General features: G+C 44.8%; 1 protein-coding gene across 1 annotated transcript in view; it reads right to left on the bottom strand.

Annotated features, from left to right (window-relative positions):
- Nucleotides 1-20,323, bottom strand: part of cep112 (centrosomal protein 112) — a 126,388-nt gene that overhangs the window by 97,578 nt on the left and 8,487 nt on the right. The gene's annotated exons all lie outside the window — the stretch shown is intronic.

The raw sequence follows: 20,323 nt of genomic DNA, 5'->3' as shown, positions 1-20,323 counted from the left end.
GTCACAATGGAAAACATTTGTTTTTGCTGATACATGATTCTCAGCTTCATCAAAACCTGCAGCATATATTAATTCCACTGGGCGGCGAACAAACGCTGTTTGTGGTATAATCAGCAACGGATCGAGAAATATGTGGCCTTCAAGTGCTCCTATTTTTTTCTTTCGCTTTGTTTCTATTGTAATTTGTCGAGTTTTGTAAGATAGCTCTTCAGTAAAATATTCTGGTTGTTCTATAGTGTTTGAATAGAAATCAAACATGTATAATAGATTTGTATATTCGTACAATTTTATACGCTTATAACAGTATATTCATGCTTATATGCATACATTTATTTCAATATTTCCCTTTTCATAACACGAATAGGATATATACTATACTGCCTGTAGTGAAAGTGTACATTATATATACACGATGCCCTGTATTTTCACAATGTGATGCTGTAACAAATCAACATGTCTGAACAGGTTTAAGTTTCTTTCAAAAGACCTTTAAAAATGACTGAAATAATATATTTACAGCACTTGAAATAAATGTAAAGTGCTTCAAAATAAGACTACATAAAAACTAAAATGTAAAGACCATTACAGTTGTAAAATCAGATTTGGGGTATGATAAAAATGTTTTAAACTTGGATTCAAAAGGAAGCTACTGACAACCTTCTGTATTTCCTCAGGTGAAGTGTCCCACAGTCTTACAACTTTTTATCTTAAGCCCTTTCATCTTTAATTCTATATTTCCAGGTTTGGATCTGTTAAAGGCCTCTGCCAGAGCAAGTCAACTTCGGGATTAAATTTGTCAGACCATTAATGCCTTGTATTAAGTGTTTCATACTTTAGCATCTATGAAATACATATTGATCGCCCTGGTCAGTTTGACGATCTCCAAAAGCTCCCTGTTGAAGTGAGAAGGCGGACTGGCCCCGCGTCACAGTGAATGGAAGAGACGCGCTGAGCTGCGGTGCAGGCGCAGAGCAGGTGAGTGCGCGGACTGAGGAACAGCGCCACTCCTCCCTCCGGAGCTGCGAGGACACAACCAGCACCTCCACTCATCTGTCAGGACAGCGGCAAGGGCTGCGGAGTTTGCCCTCCTTTTTTCTTTTCCATCATGGCTGACCACCTTTTACACTACAGTGACTCCGCAGGGGTCGGAAACCGGTTCGCCCGCAAAGGTGCCTTGCGCCAGAAAAACGTGCAAGAAGTGAAAAAACACAAATTCACCGCGAGGTTTTTCAAGCAGCCGACGTTCTGCAGCCACTGCACGGACTTCATCTGGTAAGAGACACACACCCCCGGTCATTTCATTTCCCCTGATCAGTATTGAAGTGAATTTCTTTATGCAAAAGTTGTGCAGCAGGGAGTCTTTACATTAGTAACGCAGATGTAAGTTTTTAAGTCATGAGCACATTTACTGCTGTGGTCGACTATTGCAGATTTAAAGATATTAAACTAGAATAAAATAACTTTTATAAACCGGTGACAAAGTTCGAGTAGATTTGTACATGTCACTGACAGGGCACCTCCTATTTGTTTTAACACTTACGCCTTTTATTTGCAGGGGATTTGGGAAACAAGGATTTCAAAGCCAAGGTAAAAGACTCAACTGACAGCAACAGTGCCATTTCAAAACCTGCATTTGACCCAAAGGACACCCATAAGAAATTTACCACTAAAGTTACACCATTTTGTTTATCTACCATTAAGCATATGCAATTGTGTTGTAAGCAAATACAGCTTGAAGTTGGTTATTAAGTCACATTGAAGCACACAGCAAATTGTCGAACTTTTTAAAAAAGTTTATTTTCTGGAGCACACGTCGTTCTGCAACCAAGAAGGCAGGGGTTAGTCATTGGAGCTGTCAAGTTGAGATTTTTAATGTTAAAATCAGAACATTTACCTTTTGTGGACACTATCCCTGTATGAGTTTTCTGGAAGGAAACGCAATGATTAGGCATATTTTCACAAGCATTAAAGAGACATCATGTTGAAGTGGAGGATATACCTTTGAGGGTTCCTCACACCCACAGGGGCAGGTGCCTGTCTCCTTGCAGGCGCTGGTCTTACAGCCGGCGGAGGGGCTAATCCTGGCGAGTATCTGGATTTGTTTAAGAGGTAACTGACTCTCACGAAGCCATTTTTGTACTGGATGATGTAGGATGGTGGTGGTGGAGGAGGGCGAGGGAGAATAGGTTCACTCACTCTCACGGGAGCTTCTTCCTTTGGGCTGGCGACTGGGTTTTGTTGTTGGTAACTCATTTGAGCAGGGGCTGAGCTTCCCGTCGCAGATGAAGAGACCTGTTGAGCTCCTGCATTACTTGGGTACCTTTGGTAGGAGGGCTCTGAGGAATATTCAGTAGAAGACCCTGTGCTCATATAGCCAGCTTGACTGGGCCCTCCTGCAGTATTAGAGACACCATCATTTGGGGACTGCTTCTCATTTCCTGAGGGATACTGAAAGACTTCCTCATAGACGAGATGGGGAACATATTGGGAGCCCCCGCCTTGTGTACTGGAGTCAGTGTTGGGGCCTGGCTGAGGCCCTGCTGGGTTACTCGGCTTGTAGCTTAAAGGAAACATGAGTGGCGAGTTGGGGTTATTCAGGCTCCAGTCCCTTGACTCACTATTAACAAAGCCCTCTGCTGCAGGAGCACTAGGCACAGTTTGTTGAGTTGCGACCGAGATCGGCTTCCATAGAGCTGAAGGACTGTTGTAGCTTGTGTAAGCAGCGGCACTCGGCTGGCCACCGGAAGGCTGCCAGTCATGGGACATAAGCGCCTCATCTTCCACAAAGTCACCCATGTTTTTTGAGTCAGTTCTGTATGGATATCCATACCCTGCAGGATAAACAATTAAAAATTAAACAGATATTTCTGAGGCCTAATGTGGTAATTATGAAGAGTCATCACCTTTTGTGGCTGGAAAACCAACACTGCCATTAAACAGCAAAATGCAAATCCCTGAAATCCTGCAAGAGAAGCCAGTAAAGCACAAACATCTAATTAACATCCCTATTTTTAAACATAATTGGAACAAAAAGTGCTCAGAAACTCATGGCGCTAATAAAACGTACCACAAAAAGCATCCAAGAGCCATGGCTGTTAGTAGAGACGCGACGCCTGTCCTCCTCAGAAGCTCCGGTAGGAGTGATCTGAAGGATTGACTGAACTCGAGTGTGACCTCTGCTCGTCCCGTGTCTCCTTCTTATGAGGTCTCACTTAATGAAGAACATTGGCAGCAGCTGCACGCAGAGCAATCTGTGGCCCGAATCATTAACAGGTGTGGCGGCCGGACAACACTGCCACCCACTGGTCAGCTGGAAATCCAGACTTATTATTGTGTCCAGTGTGTTAATGCTGAAACCTTCTCTGATGTTTGTCTGTTCGAAGAGCAGTTACCACCTTTCTCTGATTTGAAACATTACCTGTCAACGGTCATAATCTATAAAAGACCCATCATTAATCATGTTTGTTTTTCACCAGCATCTAGTCCCCACTGACCTGTCCTGGTGTCTTTGCACCACAGTGACTAACCACCTGTGTCCTCTCGATCCAGTGAGTGTCACTGTGCAGGGTCATACTACAGAGACACGCTTCAGTGAAAAGATCTGTGGCTCTAATTAACTGTCTGGCTGAACTACGTCTCTCTCTGTACCAAATCCACATGGACAGTTATGCTTTTTATGTATTCAAGCAAAAGCTTTAACTCCACCTTTAGAAAACCAGTGTTCTTTTGCATCATGGAGTCTTAGGAGATAGACAAATGACATTGCATCTGATTTAGGTTTCACCTGCCTTTTTCCTAAACGATTTCAAACTCCTCACTTTCCATCTAGGTGTGTAGATCATACAGTATGTGTGCATGGGCTGACCTGTCTTCTTGCTGCTCTGTTTGTCAGCGTTGTGTGAATATATTATGGAAGTGGGCTGACAGGTTTGTGTTCTTGGATGTGGACGGCGCTTGTTCCTGCAGAGTGTGCATAAGGAATGCATTGCTTCTTCCCAGAAGCGTATGGTGGGATGATCCTCCAGTACGCCATCATGTACAGGCCTCTCTCTTTTTATATGTCAGGCTTTGTGCTTCCCTCTGTCAAATTCTTGCAATTTCTCTGGGTAGAGTGTGAGGGAATTTTGTCAAAGTTGTTCAAACGTTTACCTGGACGCGAGGACAAACAAAATAGACAATGGTAGTTTTAAATGTCAAAGGTCAAAGGTCAAGATCAATGCGAACTTCCGGAATACTTTTTGGGGCCTTGAGTCAAATGTTTTATTATATTCCAAACACACTTGGATATAAGTTAACCGACTGCAGACAAGATGCAACTGCAAGGATAGAATTCTAGTTTCTTTATGGTTTCCATGCATGATGACTTTTGTAATTGTTGATAAAACTATACAGACATACGACACTGGATTGTTATGGCATGGGGCTCTGAGTCCGCCAAGGGCAGAGAGACTGTAGCTCAAATATATGTTCTCATAAGACTGGAAGTCAAGGCATATTTCTCTCTGTGAATGAAAACTTTATGCAAAAGGCTCCAGAGCAAATCCTCAAAGAGCCGCAAAGTCCTAAACTAAGCTAAGAACTAAGCTAAGCATTTATGCCTCTTCCAATCATTGTAATATATGCCACTGATGGTGAAATGTTCCCTGAATGAGGTACAGCTCACCTGGCTTCTAAGAGTGAGTAAAAAGATGAGTAAGCACGGATCCTATCATCAATCCTCTTTATCAATTTCCCTTCAGGGTTTATATCAATTTATGTGTTTTTAGTCTCCTGTGATCGCCCAACTCAACTGCATGATGTCAAGAAGTGGAGCGCCACCCAAAGTAGAAGAAATGCCTCTGTGTGTGTGTGTTGGGGGGGGGGGGGACTCGAGTTCCTAACCCCTGCTTCTGTCTGGTTGGGGATGAAGGATGCTATTGCTTCAGCTGATTTACTCACTAGAGCCTAAGACCTTGTTGTGTCAAACACAGCAGCATCATGTCACGTGATGTGAGAATGACATGACAACCCGATGATCACAACTAGAATGACAACAAACTAGCTAGACCCAATTTAAAGGGGACATATTATGAAAATTCCACTTTTGTAGTGCTTCTACACGTTAATTTGGGTATCTGGCGTGTCTATCGTCCCAAAAACTCTTGAAGAAAAAACCTCCCGCGATTTGTTGTGGTTCCTCTATGTCAGAAACTATACGCTAGAGTGCGTCGAATGGGAATACGACCAGAATTGACGTCACAGTCGGTCTACATGGCATAGCCCCCCCCCCCCCCCTGGAGGCGGAGACCTGGCGGAGGAGGAGACCAGGGTAAATTACGAGCCACAGCGCCCTCCTAAACTCGAGGTGGCGGGTGTTAGCTGGGAAGCTAGCCGAGGGGGGACGCTAACCAGCCGGGGAGCGGGGTGAGAGGCAGAGGAAACAGAGCCTGCGGTCGGGGTAAGTTACGAGCCACAGCCCCCTCCTCAGCTCGGGCTCGCTGGGTGATGTCCGCGGGTTGCTGGCTCCATGTCAGCGGCTCGCGTCTGGTGGACGTGTTGGTGTTTTTTCCGGGGATGTGTCGGTGTTTGTTTAGGGGTAGCAGCAGCGAGCTAACGCTAGCTTCTGTGTTTGTGTGTCGCCCTGGTAGAGGCTGCAGGTATAAATAGAAAACAGCTGTTTGTGGGGAGCTAACGCTAGCTTGCTGCTAGTTTGTGTTTAAAGTTGCAGCACTTTCTGGAATGGTGGCTTTTGCACGTATTTACAGCAGTATTGCAGGGATATGTGGCACCCCACCCGTGGAGGTGCCGGTGTTAGCTCCGGGGACGTCCCAGTGTTAGCTCCGGGGACGTCACAGTGTTAGCTCCGTGGACGTCACAGTGTTAGCTCCGGGGACGTTCCGGTGTTAGCTCCGGGGACATCCTGCTGTTAGCTCCAGGGACGTGCCGGTGTTAGCTCCGGGGCCACTAAGATGCTTTACGTGTATCAGCAGCGAGCTAACGCTAGCTTGCTGCTAGTTTGTGATTAAAGTTGCAGCACTTTCTGGAATGGTTGCCTGTGAACGTATTTACAGCAGTATTGCATGTGGCACCCCACCCGGGAAGCATGGGGCTGGGAGGTGGGGGGAGAGATCCCATTTTGGGTCCGGAGTGGAGGAACAATGCTCTCGGAGTCGTAGCTTGTGTGTGTGTGTCTGGCGCCCCGTGCATGCAGCAGGTATAAAACAATGCACTCGGAGGCTAACCCGAGTCGTAGCTTCTGTGTGTGTCTGTCTTTGTTAGAAAATAGCACCGGAACGTGTTCCAGGACCCCCCCGGTCTCCGGCTGCATTGTACCCGTGCTTGGGCGCTCGCTCAGCGGACAGCCTCTCCTGTGATGCCCGGGCGGCGAAGCGGAGGAGGAGGAGGGGGGGAGAGAGGTGCGCCTTATAACTTTTGTGGGCCGTACAGATTTGCACCACGCACCCCGAGCTGCACGAACCGGTGCCGGTCACCAGCACCCCGGTTGCCGCCTCCATCACTCGCTTTAAAATAGACTCATACCCGGGGTTTTATGTGCATTTCGCCGCAAAAGTTCCAGCAGTGTTAGCCTCCGAAGCTGTAGCCCCTCCACGATCCCTTTGTCTGTGTGTGTGTGTGTGTGTGTTTGTGCGCGCGCGCTCAGAATATATGCCCTGTATGAATAAATATACACATACAATTATATACTGTATACACACAAATCTAATGCATGTTTTTAAATAATGTACATCTTTATCAGAAGGTGTAGTAATTTGAAAATTGTAGCTTCAATGAAGAAACACAACAAACGGATAACAGAAATATATGTATAGGCCAATGAGTTAAAATGATTTTAACAACCTTAAATATGCTAAGGGGAGGTTTAAGACGTGAAACTGGATGTGTGTGAGTGACAGGGGGGGCGGGGTGGTGACAGGGGGGGCGGGGCGGTGAGAGGGGGGGAGCTGGGCACTCAAAACAGGTCAATCTGAGGAGGCCTGTTTTAGACAGGGTAAAAAGGGTGCCGTTTTAAATGATCCTTGTGGTATTTTGACCAAAAAATGTCACAGACATTTCATTAAGACCCCAAGGAACCATATCAACTGTGGTAAAATGGGCATAATATGTCCCCTTTAAAGGGGCAGCTAGCTAGCGTGTTGCTAGCCGAGCTAAAGCTCTCAGTAACACCCTGGGCTAGCACCGGGGCACTTCCTCTCACGGGCTCCATGACACGTCAGCCTGTCAGCATCGACCTGCTGAAAACACAATGTCAGTGAAACGGTGAAACTTTATGGCTGAGTGGTGATGGAAGCCACTTTGAGTAAAAGACATAGAAGCTGGGTTGAAGTTCACCAAACAGGATTTAAAAACCTCTGGGAGCACGAGGAACAAAAGATTCTCTGGTCTGAGGAGACAAGAGCAGATCTCCAAACACTGTTATCATTATGGCATTTCATAGAAAAAATCCGTCCATTTCGACCGATCATTTATAGGATAATATGACATTATATTAATTTACTTTGAAATGTGCAATATAATAAAGTGTACAGAAAGTCTGAATACTGTCTGATGCCACTTTATATCACATATTGAAACTATTTATTTGCATTTCACTTATTTTGTTTGCCATTTTTCTGTAATTCTGAACTCATTTTAACACAAGATATTTTATGAGACCAAAAGATAAACTGTGTTACAGCATTTATTCAATTTACAGCCTCTGCTCTCATCACGTCGCTATTTTAACTGAAACACAGACTCAGTCAGAATGGAAAACATTTGTTTTTGCTGATACATGATTCTCAGCTTCATCAAATCCTGCAGCGTATATTAATTCCACTGGGTGGCGAACAAACGCTGTTTGTGGTATAATCAGCAACGGATCGAGAATTATGTGGCCTTCAAGTGCTCCTCGTATTTTTTTTTCTTTCGCTTTGTTTCTGTTGTAATTTGTCGAGTTTTGTAAGATAGCTCTTCAGTAAAATATGCTGGTTGTTCTATAGTGTTTGAATAGAAATCAAACATGTATAATAGATTTGTATATTTGTACAATTATATATGCTTATAACAGTATATTCATGCTTATATGCATACATTTATTTCAATATTTCCTTATTCATAACACGAATAGGAAATATACTATACTGCCTGTAGTAAAAGTGTACATTATATATACACACACTTCCCTGTATTTTCACAATGTGATGCTGTAACAAATCAACATGTCTGAGGACAAGTTTAGGTTTCTTTCAAAAGACCTTTAAAAATGACTGAAATAATATATTTACAGTACTTCTTGAAATAAATGTAAAGTGCTTCAAAATAAGACTACATGAAAACTAAAATGTAAAGACCATTATAGTTGTAAAATCAGATTTGGGGTATGATAAAAATGTTTTAAACTTTGATTCAAAGGAAGCTACTGACAACCTTCTGCATTTCCTCAGGTGAAGTGTCCCACAGTCTTACAACTTTTTATCTTAAGCCCTTTCATCTTTAATTCTACATTTCCAGGTTTGGATCTGTTAAAGGCCTCTGCCAGAGCAAGTCAACTTCGGGATTAAATTTGTCAGACCATTAATGCCTTGTATTAAGTGTTTCATACTTTAGCATCTATGAAATACATATTGATCGCTCTGGTCAGTTTGACGACGATCTCCAAAAGCTCCCTGTTGAAGTGAGAATTTCCCACAGCACATGAAGGCGGACTGGCCCCGCGTCACAGTGAATGGAAGAGACGCGCTGAGCTGCGGTGCAGGCGCAGAGCAGGTGAGTGCGCGGACTGAGGAACAGCGCCACTCCTCCCTCCGGAGCTGCGAGGACACAACCAGCACCTCCACTCATCTGTCAGGACAGCGGCAAGGGCTGCAGAGTTTGCCCTCCTTTTTTCTTTTCCATCATGGCTGACCACCTTTTACACTACAGTGACTCCGCAGGGGTCGGAAACCGGTTCGCCCGCAAAGGTGCCTTGCGCCAGAAAAACGTGCACGAAGTGAAAAACCACATATTCACCGCGAGGTTTTTCAAGCAGCCGACGTTCTGCAGCCACTTCATCTGGTAAGAGACACACCCCCCCGGTCATTACATTTCCCCTGATCAGTATTGAAGTGAATTTCTTTATGCAAAAGTTGTGCAGCAGGGAGTCTTTACATTAGTAACGCAGATGTAAGTTTTTAAATCATGAGCACATTTACTGCTGTGGTCGACTATTGCAGATTTAAAGATATTAAACTAGAATAAAATAACTTTTATAAACCGGTGACAAAGTTCGAGTAGATTTGTACATGTCACTGACAGGGCACCTCCTATTTGTTTTAACACTTACGCCTTTTATTTGCAGGGGATTTGGGAAACAAGGATTTCAATGCCAAGGTAAAAGACTCAACTGACAGCAACAGGGCCATTTCAAAACCTACATTTGACCCAAAGGACACCCATAAGAAATTTACCACTAAAGTTGCACCATTTCGTTTATCTACCATTAAGCATATGCAATTGTGTTGTAAGCAAATACAGCTTGAAGTTGGTTATTAAGTCACATTGAAGCACACAGCAAATTGTTGAATTTTTAAAAAAAAAAAAGTTTATTTTCTGGAGCACACGCCGTTCTGCAACCAAGAAGGCAGGGGTTAGTCATTGGAGCTGTCACGTTGAGATTTTTAATGTTAAAATCAGAACATTTACCTTTTGTGGACACTATCCCTGTATGAGTTTTCTGGAAGGAAACGCAATGATTAGGCATATTTTCACAAGCATTAAAGAGACATCATGTTGAAGTGGAGGATATACCTTTGAGGGTTCCTCACACCCACAGGGGCAGGTGCCTGTCTCCTTGCAGGCGCTGGTCTTACAGCCGGCGGAGGGGCTAATCCTGGCGAGTATCTAGATTTGTTTAAGAGGTAACTGACTCTCACGAAGCCATTTTTGTACTGGATGATGTAGGATGGTGGTGGTGGAGGGCGAGGGAGAATAGGTTCACTCACTCTCACGGGAGCTTCTTCCTTTGGGCTGGCGACTGGGTTTTGTTGTTGGTAACTCATTTGAGCAGGGGCTGAGCTTCCCGTCGCAGATGAAGCGACCTGTTGAGCTCCTGCATTACTTGGGTACCTTTGGTAGGAGGGCTCTGAGGAATATTCAGTAGAAGACCCTGTGCTCATATAGCCAGCTTGACTGGGCCCTCCTGCAGTATTAGAGACACCATCACTTGGGGACTGCTTCTCATTTCCTGAGGGATACTGAAAGACTTCCTCATAGACGAGATGGGGAACATATTGGGAGCCCCCGCCTTGTGTACTGGAGTCAGTGTTGGGGCCTGGCTGAGGCCCTGCTGGGTAACTCGGCTTGTAGCTTAAAGGAAACATGAGTGGCGAGTTGGGGTTATTCAGGCTCCAGTCCCTTGACTCACTATTAACAAAGCTCTCTGCTGCAGGAGCACTAGGCACAGTTTGTTGAGTTGCGACCGAGATCGGCTTCCATGGAGCTGAAGGAATGTTGTAGCTTGTGTAAGCAGCGGCACTCGGCTGGCCACCGGAAGGCTGCCAGTCATGGGACATAAGCGCCTCATCTTCCACATAGTCACCCATGTTTTTTGAGTCAGTTTTGTACGGATATCCATACCCTGCAGGATTAACAATTAAAAATTAAACAGATATTTCTGAGGCCTAATGTGGTAATTAAGAAGAGTAATCACCTTTTGTGGCTGGGAAACCAACACTGCCATTAAACAGCAAAAAGCAAATCCCTGAAATCCTGCAACAAAAGCCAGTGAAGCACAAACATCTAATTAACATCCCTATTTTTAAACATAATTGGAACAAAAAGTGCTCAGAAACTCATGGCGCTAATAAAACGTACCACAAAAAGCATCCAAGAGCCATGGCTGTTAGTAGAGACGCGACGCCTGTCCTCCTCAGAAGCTCCGGTAGGAGTGATCTGAAGGATTGACTGAACTCGAGTGTGACCTCTGCTCGTCCCGTGTCTCCTTCTTATGAGGTCTCACTTAATGAAGAACATTGGCAGCAGCTGCACGCAGAGCAATCTGTGGCCCGAATCATTAACAGGTGTGGCGGCCGGACAACACTGCCACCCACTGGTCAGCTGGAAATCCAGACTTATTATTGTGTCCAGTGTGTTAATGCTGAAACCTTCTCTGATGTTTGTCTGTTCGAAGAGCAGTTACCACCTTTCTCTGATTTGAAACATTACCTGTCAACGGTCATAATCTATAAAAGACCCATCATTAATCATGTTTGTTTTTCACCAGCATCTAGTCCCCACTGACCTGTCCTGGTGTCTTTGCACCACAGTGACTAACCACCTGTGTCCTCTCGATCCAGTGAGTGTCACTGTGCAGGGTCATACTACAGAGACACGCTTCAGTGAAAAGATCTGTGGCTCTAATTAACTGTCTGGCTGAACTACGTCTCTCTCTGTACCAAATCCACATGGACAGTTATGCTTTTTATGTATTCAAGCAAAAGCTTTAACTCCACCTTTAGAAAACCAGTGTGCTTTTGCATCATGGAGTCTTAGGAGATAGACAAATGACATTGCACCTGATTTAGGTTTCACCTGCCTTTTTCCTAAACAATTTCAAACTCCTCACTTTCAATCTAGGTGTGTACATCATACAGTATGTGTGCATGGGCTGACCTGTCTTCTTGCTGCTCTGTTTGTCAGCGTTGTGTGAATATATTATGGAAGTGGGCTGACAGGTTTGTGTTCTTGGATGTGGACGGTACTTGTTCCTGCAGAGTGTGCATGAGGAATGCATTGCTTCTTCCCAGAAGCGTATAGTGGGATGATCCTCCAGTACGCCATCATGTACAGGCCTCTCTCTTATTTATATGTCAGGCTTTGTGCTTCCCTCTGTCAAATTCTTGCAATATCTCTGGGTAGAGTGTGAGGGAATTTTGTCAAAGTTGTTCAAACGTTGACCTGGACGCGAGGACAAACAAAATAGACAATGGTAGTTTTAGATGTCAAAGGTCAAAGGTCAAGGTCAATGCAAACTTCCGGAATACTTTTTGGGGCCTTGAGTCAAATGTTTTATTGTATTCCAAACACACTTGGATATAAATTAACCGACTGCAGACAAGATGCAACTGCAAGGATAGAATTCTAGTTTCTTTATGGTTTCAATGCACTTTTGTAATTGTTGATAAAACTATACAGACATACGACACTGGATTGTTATGGCATGGGGCTCTGAGTCCGCCAAGGGCAGAGAGACTGTAGCTCAAATATATGTTCTCATAAGACTGGAAATCAAGGCATATTTCTCTCTGTGAATGAAAACTTTATGCAAAAGACTCCAGAGCAAATCCTCAAAGAGCCGCAAAGTCCTAAACTAAGCTAAGAACTAAGCTAAGCATTTATGCCTCTTCACATCATTGTAATATATGCCACTGATGGTGAAATGTTCCCTGAATGAGGTACAGCTCACCTGGCTTCTAAGAGTGAGTAAAAAGATGAGTAAGCACGGATCCTATCATCAATCCTCTTTATCAATTTCCCTTCAGGGTTTATATCAATTTATGTGTTTTTAGTCTCCTGTGATCGCCCAACTCAACTGCATGATGTCAAGAAGTGGAGCGCCACCCAAAGTAGAAGAAATGCCTCTGTGTGTGTGTGTTGGGGGGGGGGGGGGGACTCGAGTTCCTAACCCCTGCTTCTGTCTGGTTGGGGATGAAGGATGCTATTGCTTCAGCTGATTTACTCACTAGAGCCTAAGACCTTGTTGTGTCAAACACAGCAGCATCATGTCACGTGATGTGAGAATGACATGACAACCCGATGATCACAACTAGAATGACAACAAACTAGCTAGACCCAATTTAAAGGGGACATATTATGAAAATTCCACTTTTGTAGTGCTTCTACACGTTAATTTGGGTATCTGGCGTGTCTATCGTCCCAAAAACTCTTGAAAATAAAACCTCCCGCGATTTGTTGTGGTTCCTCTATGTCAGAAACTATACGCTAGAGTGCGTCGAATGGGAATACGACCAGAATTGACGTCACAGTCGGTCTACATGGCATAGCCCCCCCCCCCCCCCCCCCCCCCCCGGAGGCGGAGACCTGGCGGAGGAGGAGACCAGGGTAAATTACGAGCCACAGCGCCCTCCTAAACTCGAGGTGGCGGGTGTTAGCTGGGAAGCTAGCCGAGGGGGGACGCTAACCAGCCGGGGAGCGGGGTGAGAGGCAGAGGAAACAGAGCCTGCGGTCGGGGTAAGTTACGAGCCACAGCCCCCTCCTCAGCTCGGGCTCGCTGGGTAATGTCCGCGGTTTGCTGGCTCCATGTCAGCGGCTCGCTTCTGGTGGACGTGTTGGTGTTTTTTCCGGGGATGTGTCGGTGTTTGTTTAGGGGTAGCAGCAGCGAGCTAACGCTAGCTTCTGTGTTTGTGTGTCGCCCTGGTAGAAGCTGCAGGTATAAATAGAAAACAGCTGTTTGTGGGGAGCTAACGCTAGCTTGCTGCTAGTTTGTGTTTAAAGTTGCAGCACTTTCTGGAATGGTGGCTTTTGCACGTATTTACAGCAGTATTGCAGGGATATGTGGCACCCCACCCGTGGAGGTGCCGGTGTTAGCTCCGGGGACGTCCCAGTGTTAGCTCCGTGGACGTCCCGGTGTTAGCTCCAGGGACGTGCCGGTGTTAGCTCCGGGGACGTCCCGGTGTTAGCTCCAGGGGCGTGACGGTGTTAGCTCCAGGGACGTGCCGGTGTTAGCTCCGGGCACGTCCCAGTGTTAGCTCTGTGGAGGTGCCGGTGTTAGCTACGGGGACATCCTGCTGTTAGCTCCAGGGACGTGCCGGTGTTAGCTCCGGGGCTGCCCGTTGTTAGCTCCGTGGAGGTGCCGGTGTTGGGGACCGTGTCTCTGCCGCTGTGGCCACTAAGATGCTTTACGTGTATCAGCAGTGAGCTAACGCTAGCTTGCTGCTAGTTTGTATTTAAAGTTGCAGCACTTTCTGGAATGGTTGCCTGTGAACGTATTTACAGCAGTATTGCATGTGGCACCCCACCCGGGAAGCATGGGGCTGGGAGGTGGGGGGAGAGATCCCATTTTGGGTCCGGAGTGGAGGAACAATGCTCTCGGAGTCGTAGCTTGTGTGTGTGTGTCTGGCGCCCCGTGCATGCAGCAGGTATACATAGAAAACAATGCACTCGGAGGCTAACCCGAGTCGTAGCTTCTGTGTGTGTCTGTCTTTGTTAGAAAATAGCACCGGAACGTGTTCCAGGACCCCCCGGGTCTCCGGCTGCATTGTACCCGTGCTTGGGCGCTCGCTCAGCGGACAGCCTCTCCTGTGATGCCCGGGCGGCGAAGCGGAGGAGGAGGAGGGGGGGAGAGAGGTGCGCCTTATAACTTTTGTGGGCCGTACAGATTTGCACCACGCACCCTGAGCTGCACGAACCGGTGCCGGTCACCAGCACCCCGGTTGCCGCCTCCGTCACTCGCTTTAAAATAGACTCATACCCGGGGTTTTATGTGCATTTCGCCGCAAAAGTTCCAGCAGTGTTAGCCTCCGGAAGCTGTAGCCCCTCCACGATCCCTTTGTCTGTGTGTGTGTGTGTGTGTGTTTGTGCGCGCGCGCTCAGAATATATGCCCTGTATGAATAAATATACACATACAATTATATACTGTATACACACAAATCTAATGCATGTTTTTAAATAATGTACATCTTTATCAGAAGGTGTAGTAATTTGAAAATTGTAGCTTCAATGAAGAAACACAACAAACGGATAACAGAAATATATGTATAGGACAATGAGTTAAAATGATTTTAACAACCTTAAATATGCTAAGGGGAGGTTTAAGACGTGAAACTGGATGTGTGTGTGAGTGACAGGGGGGGCGGGGTGGTGACAGGGGGGGCGGGGCGGTGAGAGGGGGGGAGCTGGGCACTGAAAACAGGTCAATCTGAGGAGGCCTGTTTTAGACAGGGTAAAAAGGGTGCCGTTTTAAATGATCCTTGTGGTATTTTGACCAAAAAATGTCACAGACATTTCATTAAGACCCCAAGGAACCATATCAAATGTGGTAAAATGGGCATAATATGTCCCCTTTAAAGGGGCAGCTAGCTAGCGTGTTGCTAGCCGAGCTAAAGCTCTCAGTAACACCCTGGGCTAGCACCGGGGCACTTCCTCTCACGGGCTCCATGACACGTCAGCCTGTCAGCATCGACCTGCTGAAAACACAATGTCAGTGAAACGGTGAAACTTTATGGCTAAGTGGTGATGGAAGCCACTTTGAGTAAAAGACATAGAAGCTGGGTTGAAGTTCACCAAACAGGATTTAAAAACCTCTGGGAGCACGAGGAACAAAAGATTCTCTGGTCTGAGGAGACAAGAGCAGAACTCCAAACACTGTTATCATTATGGCATTTCATAGAAAAAATCCGTCCATTTCGACCGATCATTTATAGGATAATATGACATTATATTAATTTACTTTGAAATGTGCAATATAATAAAGTGTACAGAAAGTCTGAATACTGTCTGATGCCACTTTATATCACATATTGAAACTATTTATTTGCATTTCACTTGTTTTGTTTGCCATTTTTCTGTAATTCTGAACTCGTTTTAATACAAGATATTTTATGAGACCAAAAGATAAACTGTGTTACAGCATTTATTCAATTTACAGCCTCTGCTCTCATCACGTCGCTATTTTAACTGAAACACAGACTCAGTCAGAATGGAAAACATTTGTTTTTGCTGATACATGATTCTCAGCTTCATCAAATCCTGCAGCGTATATTAATTCCACTGGGTGGCGAACAAACGCTGTTTGTGGTATAATCAGCAACGGATCGAGAAATATGTGGCCTTCAAGTGCTCCTCGTATTTTTTTTTCTTTCGCTTTGTTTCTGTTGTAATTTGTCGAGTTTTGTAAGATAGCTCTTCAGTAAAATATGCTGGTTGTTCTATAGTGTTTGAATAGAAATCAAACATGTATAATAGATTTGTATATTCGTACAATTATATATGCTTATAACAGTATATTCATGCTTATATGCATACATTTATTTCAATATTTCCTTATTCATAATACGAATAGGATATATACTATACTGCCTGTAGTAAAAGTGTACATTATATATACACACACTTCCCTGTATTTTCACAATGTGATGCTGTAACAAATCAACATGTCTGAGGACAAGTTTAGGTTTCTTTCAAAAGACCTTTAAAAATGACTGAAATAATATATTTACAGTACTTCTTGAAATAAATGTAAAGTGCTTCAAAATAAGACTACATGAAAACTAAAATGTAAAGACCATTATAGTTGTAAAATCAGATTTGGGGTATGATAAAAATGTTTTAAACTTTGATTCAAAGGAAGCTACTGACAACCTTCTGCATTTCCTCAGGTGAAGTGTCCCACAGTCTTACAACTTTTTATCTTAAGCCCTTTCATCTTTAATTCTACATTTCCAGGTTTGGATCTGTTAAAGGCCTCTGCCAGAGCAAGTCAACTTCGGGATTAAATTTGTCAGACCATTAATGCCTTGTATTAAGTGTTTCATACTTTAGCATCTATGAAATACATATTGATCGCTCTGGTCAGTTTGACGACGATCTCCAAAAGCTCCCTGTTGAAGTGAGAATTTCCCACAGCACATGAAGGCGGACTGGCCCCGCGTCACAGTGAATGGAAGAGACGCGCTGAGCTGCGGTGCAGGCGCAGAGCAGGTGAGTGCGCGGACTGAGGAACAGCACCACTCCTCCCTCCGGAGCTGCGAGGACACAACCAGCACCTCCACTCATCTGTCAGGACAGCGGCAAGGGCTGCGGAGTTTGCCCTCCTTTTATCTTTTCCATCATGGCTGACCACCTTTTACACTACAGTGACTCCGCAGGGGTCGGAAACCGGTTCGCCCGCAAAGGTGCCTTGCGCCAGAAAAACGTGCACGAAGTGAAAAACCACATATTCACCGCGAGGTTTTTCAAGCAGCCGACGTTCTGCAGCCACTTCATCTGGTAAGAGACACACCCCCCCGGTCATTACATTTCCCCTGATCAGTATTGAAGTGAATTTCTTTATGCAAAAGTTGTGCAGCAGGGAGTCTTTACATTAGTAACGCAGATGTAAGTTTTTAAATCATGAGCACATTTACTGCTGTGGTCGACTATTGCAGATTTAGATATTAAACTAGAATAAAATAACTTTTATAAACCGGTGACAAAGTTCAAGTAGATTTGTACATGTCACTGACAGGGCACCTCCTATTTGTTTTAACACTTACGCCTTTTATTTGCAGGGGATTTGGGAAACAAGGATTTCAATGCCAAGGTAAAAGACTCAACTGACAGCAACAGGGCCATTTCAAAACCTACATTTGACCCAAAGGACACCCATAAGAAATTTACCACTAAAGTTGCACCATTTCGTTTATCTACCATTAAGCATATGCAATTGTGTTGTAAGCAAATACAGCTTGAAGTTGGTTATTAAGTCACATTGAAGCACACAGCAAATTGTTGAATTTTTAAAAAAAAAAAAGTTTATTTTCTGGAGCACACGCCGTTCTGCAACCAAGAAGGCAGGAGTTAGTCATTGGAGCTGTCACGTTGAGATTTTTAATGTTAAAATCAGAACATTTACCTTTTGTGGACACTATCCCTGTATGAGTTTTCTGGAAGGAAACGCAATGATTAGGCATATTTTCACAAGCATTAAAGAGACATCATGTTGAAGTGGAGGATATACCTTTGAGGGTTCCTCACACCCACAGGGGCAGGTGCCTGTCTCCTTGCAGGCGCTGGTCTTACAGCCGGCGGAGGGGCTAATCCTGGCGAGTATCTAGATTTGTTTAAGAGGTAACTGACTCTCACGAAGCCATTTTTGTACTGGATGATGTAGGATGGTGGTGGTGGAGGGCGAGGGAGAATAGGTTCACTCACTCTCACGGGAGCTTCTTCCTTTGGGCTGGCGACTGGGTTTTGTTGTTGGTAACTCATTTGAGCAGGGGCTGAGCTTCCCGTCGCAGATGAAGCGACCTGTTGAGCTCCTGCATTACTTGGGTACCTTTGGTAGGAGGGCTCTGAGGAATATTCAGTAGAATACCCTGTGCTCATATAGCCAGCTTGACTGGGCCCTCCTGCAGTATTAGAGACACCATCACTTGGGGACTGCTTCTCATTTCCTGAGGGATACTGAAAGACTTCCTCATAGACGAGATGGGGAACATATTGGGAGCCCCCGCCTTGTGTACTGGAGTCAGTGTTGGGGCCTGGCTGAGGCCCTGCTGGGTTACTCGGCTTGTAGCTTAAAGGAAACATGAGTGGCGAGTTGGGGTTATTCAGGCTCCAGTCCCTTGACTCACTATTAACAAAGCTCTCTGCTGCAGGAGCACTAGGCACAGTTTGTTGAGTTGCGACCGAGATCGGCTTCCATGGAGCTGAAGGACTGTTGTAGCTTGTGTAAGCAGCGGCACTCGGCTGGCCACCGGAAGGCTGCCAGTCATGGGACATAAGCGCCTCATCTTCCACATAGTCACCCATGTTTTTTGAGTCAGTTTTGTACGGATATCCATACCCTGCAGGATTAACAATTAAAAATTAAACAGATATTTCTGAGGCCTAATGTGGTAATTAAGAAGAGTAATCACCTTTTGTGGCTGGGAAACCAACACTGCCATTAAACAGCAAAAAGCAAATCCCTGAAATCCTGCAACAAAAGCCAGTGAAGCACAAACATCTAATTAACATCCCTATTTTTAAACATAATTGGAACAAAAAGTGCTCAGAAACTCATGGCGCTAATAAAACGTACCACAAAAAGCATCCAAGAGCCATGGCTGTTAGTAGAGACGCGACGCCTGTCCTCCTCAGAAGCTCCGGTAGGAGTGATCTGAAGGATTGACTGAACTCGAGTGTGACCTCTGCTCGTCCCGTGTCTCCTTCTTATGAGGTCTCACTTAATGAAGAACATTGGCAGCAGCTGCACGCAGAGCAATCTGTGGCCCGAATCATTAACAGGTGTGGCGGCCGGACAACACTGCCACCCACTGGTCAGCTGGAAATCCAGACTTATTATTGTGTCCAGTGTGTTAATGCTGAAACCTTCTCTGATGTTTGTCTGTTCGAAGAGCAGTTACCACCTTTCTCTGATTTGAAACATTACCTGTCAACGGTCATAATCTATAAAAGACCCATCATTAATCATGTTTGTTTTTCACCAGCATCTAGTCCCCACTGACCTGTCCTGGTGTCTTTGCACCACAGTGACTAACCACCTGTGTCCTCTCGATCCAGTGAGTGTCACTGTGCAGGGTCATACTACAGAGACACGCTTCAGTGAAAAGATCTGTGGCTCTAATTAACTGTCTGGCTGAACTACGTCTCTCTCTGTACCAAATCCACATGGACAGTTATGCTTTTTATGTATTCAAGCAAAAGCTTTAACTCCACCTTTAGAAAACCAGTGTGCTTTTGCATCATGGAGTCTTAGGAGATAGACAAATGACATTGCACCTGATTTAGGTTTCACCTGCCTTTTTCCTAAACGATTTCAAACTCCTCACTTTCAATCTAGGTGTGTACATCATACAGTATGTGTGCATGGGCTGACCTGTCTTCTTGCTGCTCTGTTTGTCAGCGTTGTGTGAATATATTATGGAAGTGGGCTGACAGGTTTGTGTTCTTGGATGTGGACGGTACTTGTTCCTGCAGAGTGTGCATGAGGAATGCATTGCTTCTTCCCAGAAGCGTATAGTGGGATGATCCTCCAGTACGCCATCATGTACAGGCCTCTCTCTTATTTATATGTCAGGCTTTGTGCTTCCCTCTGTCAAATTCTTGCAATATCTCTGGGTAGAGTGTGAGGGAATTTTGTCAAAGTTGTTCAAACGTTGACCTGGACGCGAGGACAAACAAAATAGACAATGGTAGTTTTAGATGTCAAAGGTCAAAGGTCAAGGTCAATGCAAACTTCCGGAATACTTTTTGGGGCCTTGAGTCAAATGTTTTATTGTATTCCAAACACACTTGGATATAAATTAACCGACTGCAGACAAGATGCAACTGCAAGGATAGAATTCTAGTTTCTTTATGGTTTCAATGCACTTTTGTAATTGTTGATAAAACTATACAGACATACGACACTGGATTGTTATGGCATGGGGCTCTGAGTCCGCCAAGGGCAGAGAGACTGTAGCTCAAATATATGTTCTCATAAGACTGGAAATCAAGGCATATTTCTCTCTGTGAATGAAAACTTTATGCAAAAGACTCCAGAGCAAATCCTCAAAGAGCCGCAAAGTCCTAAACTAAGCTAAGAACTAAGCTAAGCATTTATGCCTCTTCACATCATTGTAATATATGCCACTGATGGTGAAA

This window comes from Pleuronectes platessa, chromosome 16 (assembly GCF_947347685.1).
Source record: "Pleuronectes platessa chromosome 16, fPlePla1.1, whole genome shotgun sequence".
NCBI lineage: Eukaryota > Metazoa > Chordata > Actinopteri > Pleuronectiformes > Pleuronectidae > Pleuronectes > Pleuronectes platessa.
The sequence above is the reverse complement of the archived record's forward strand: the minus strand, read 5'-3'. Positions and strand labels throughout refer to the sequence as shown.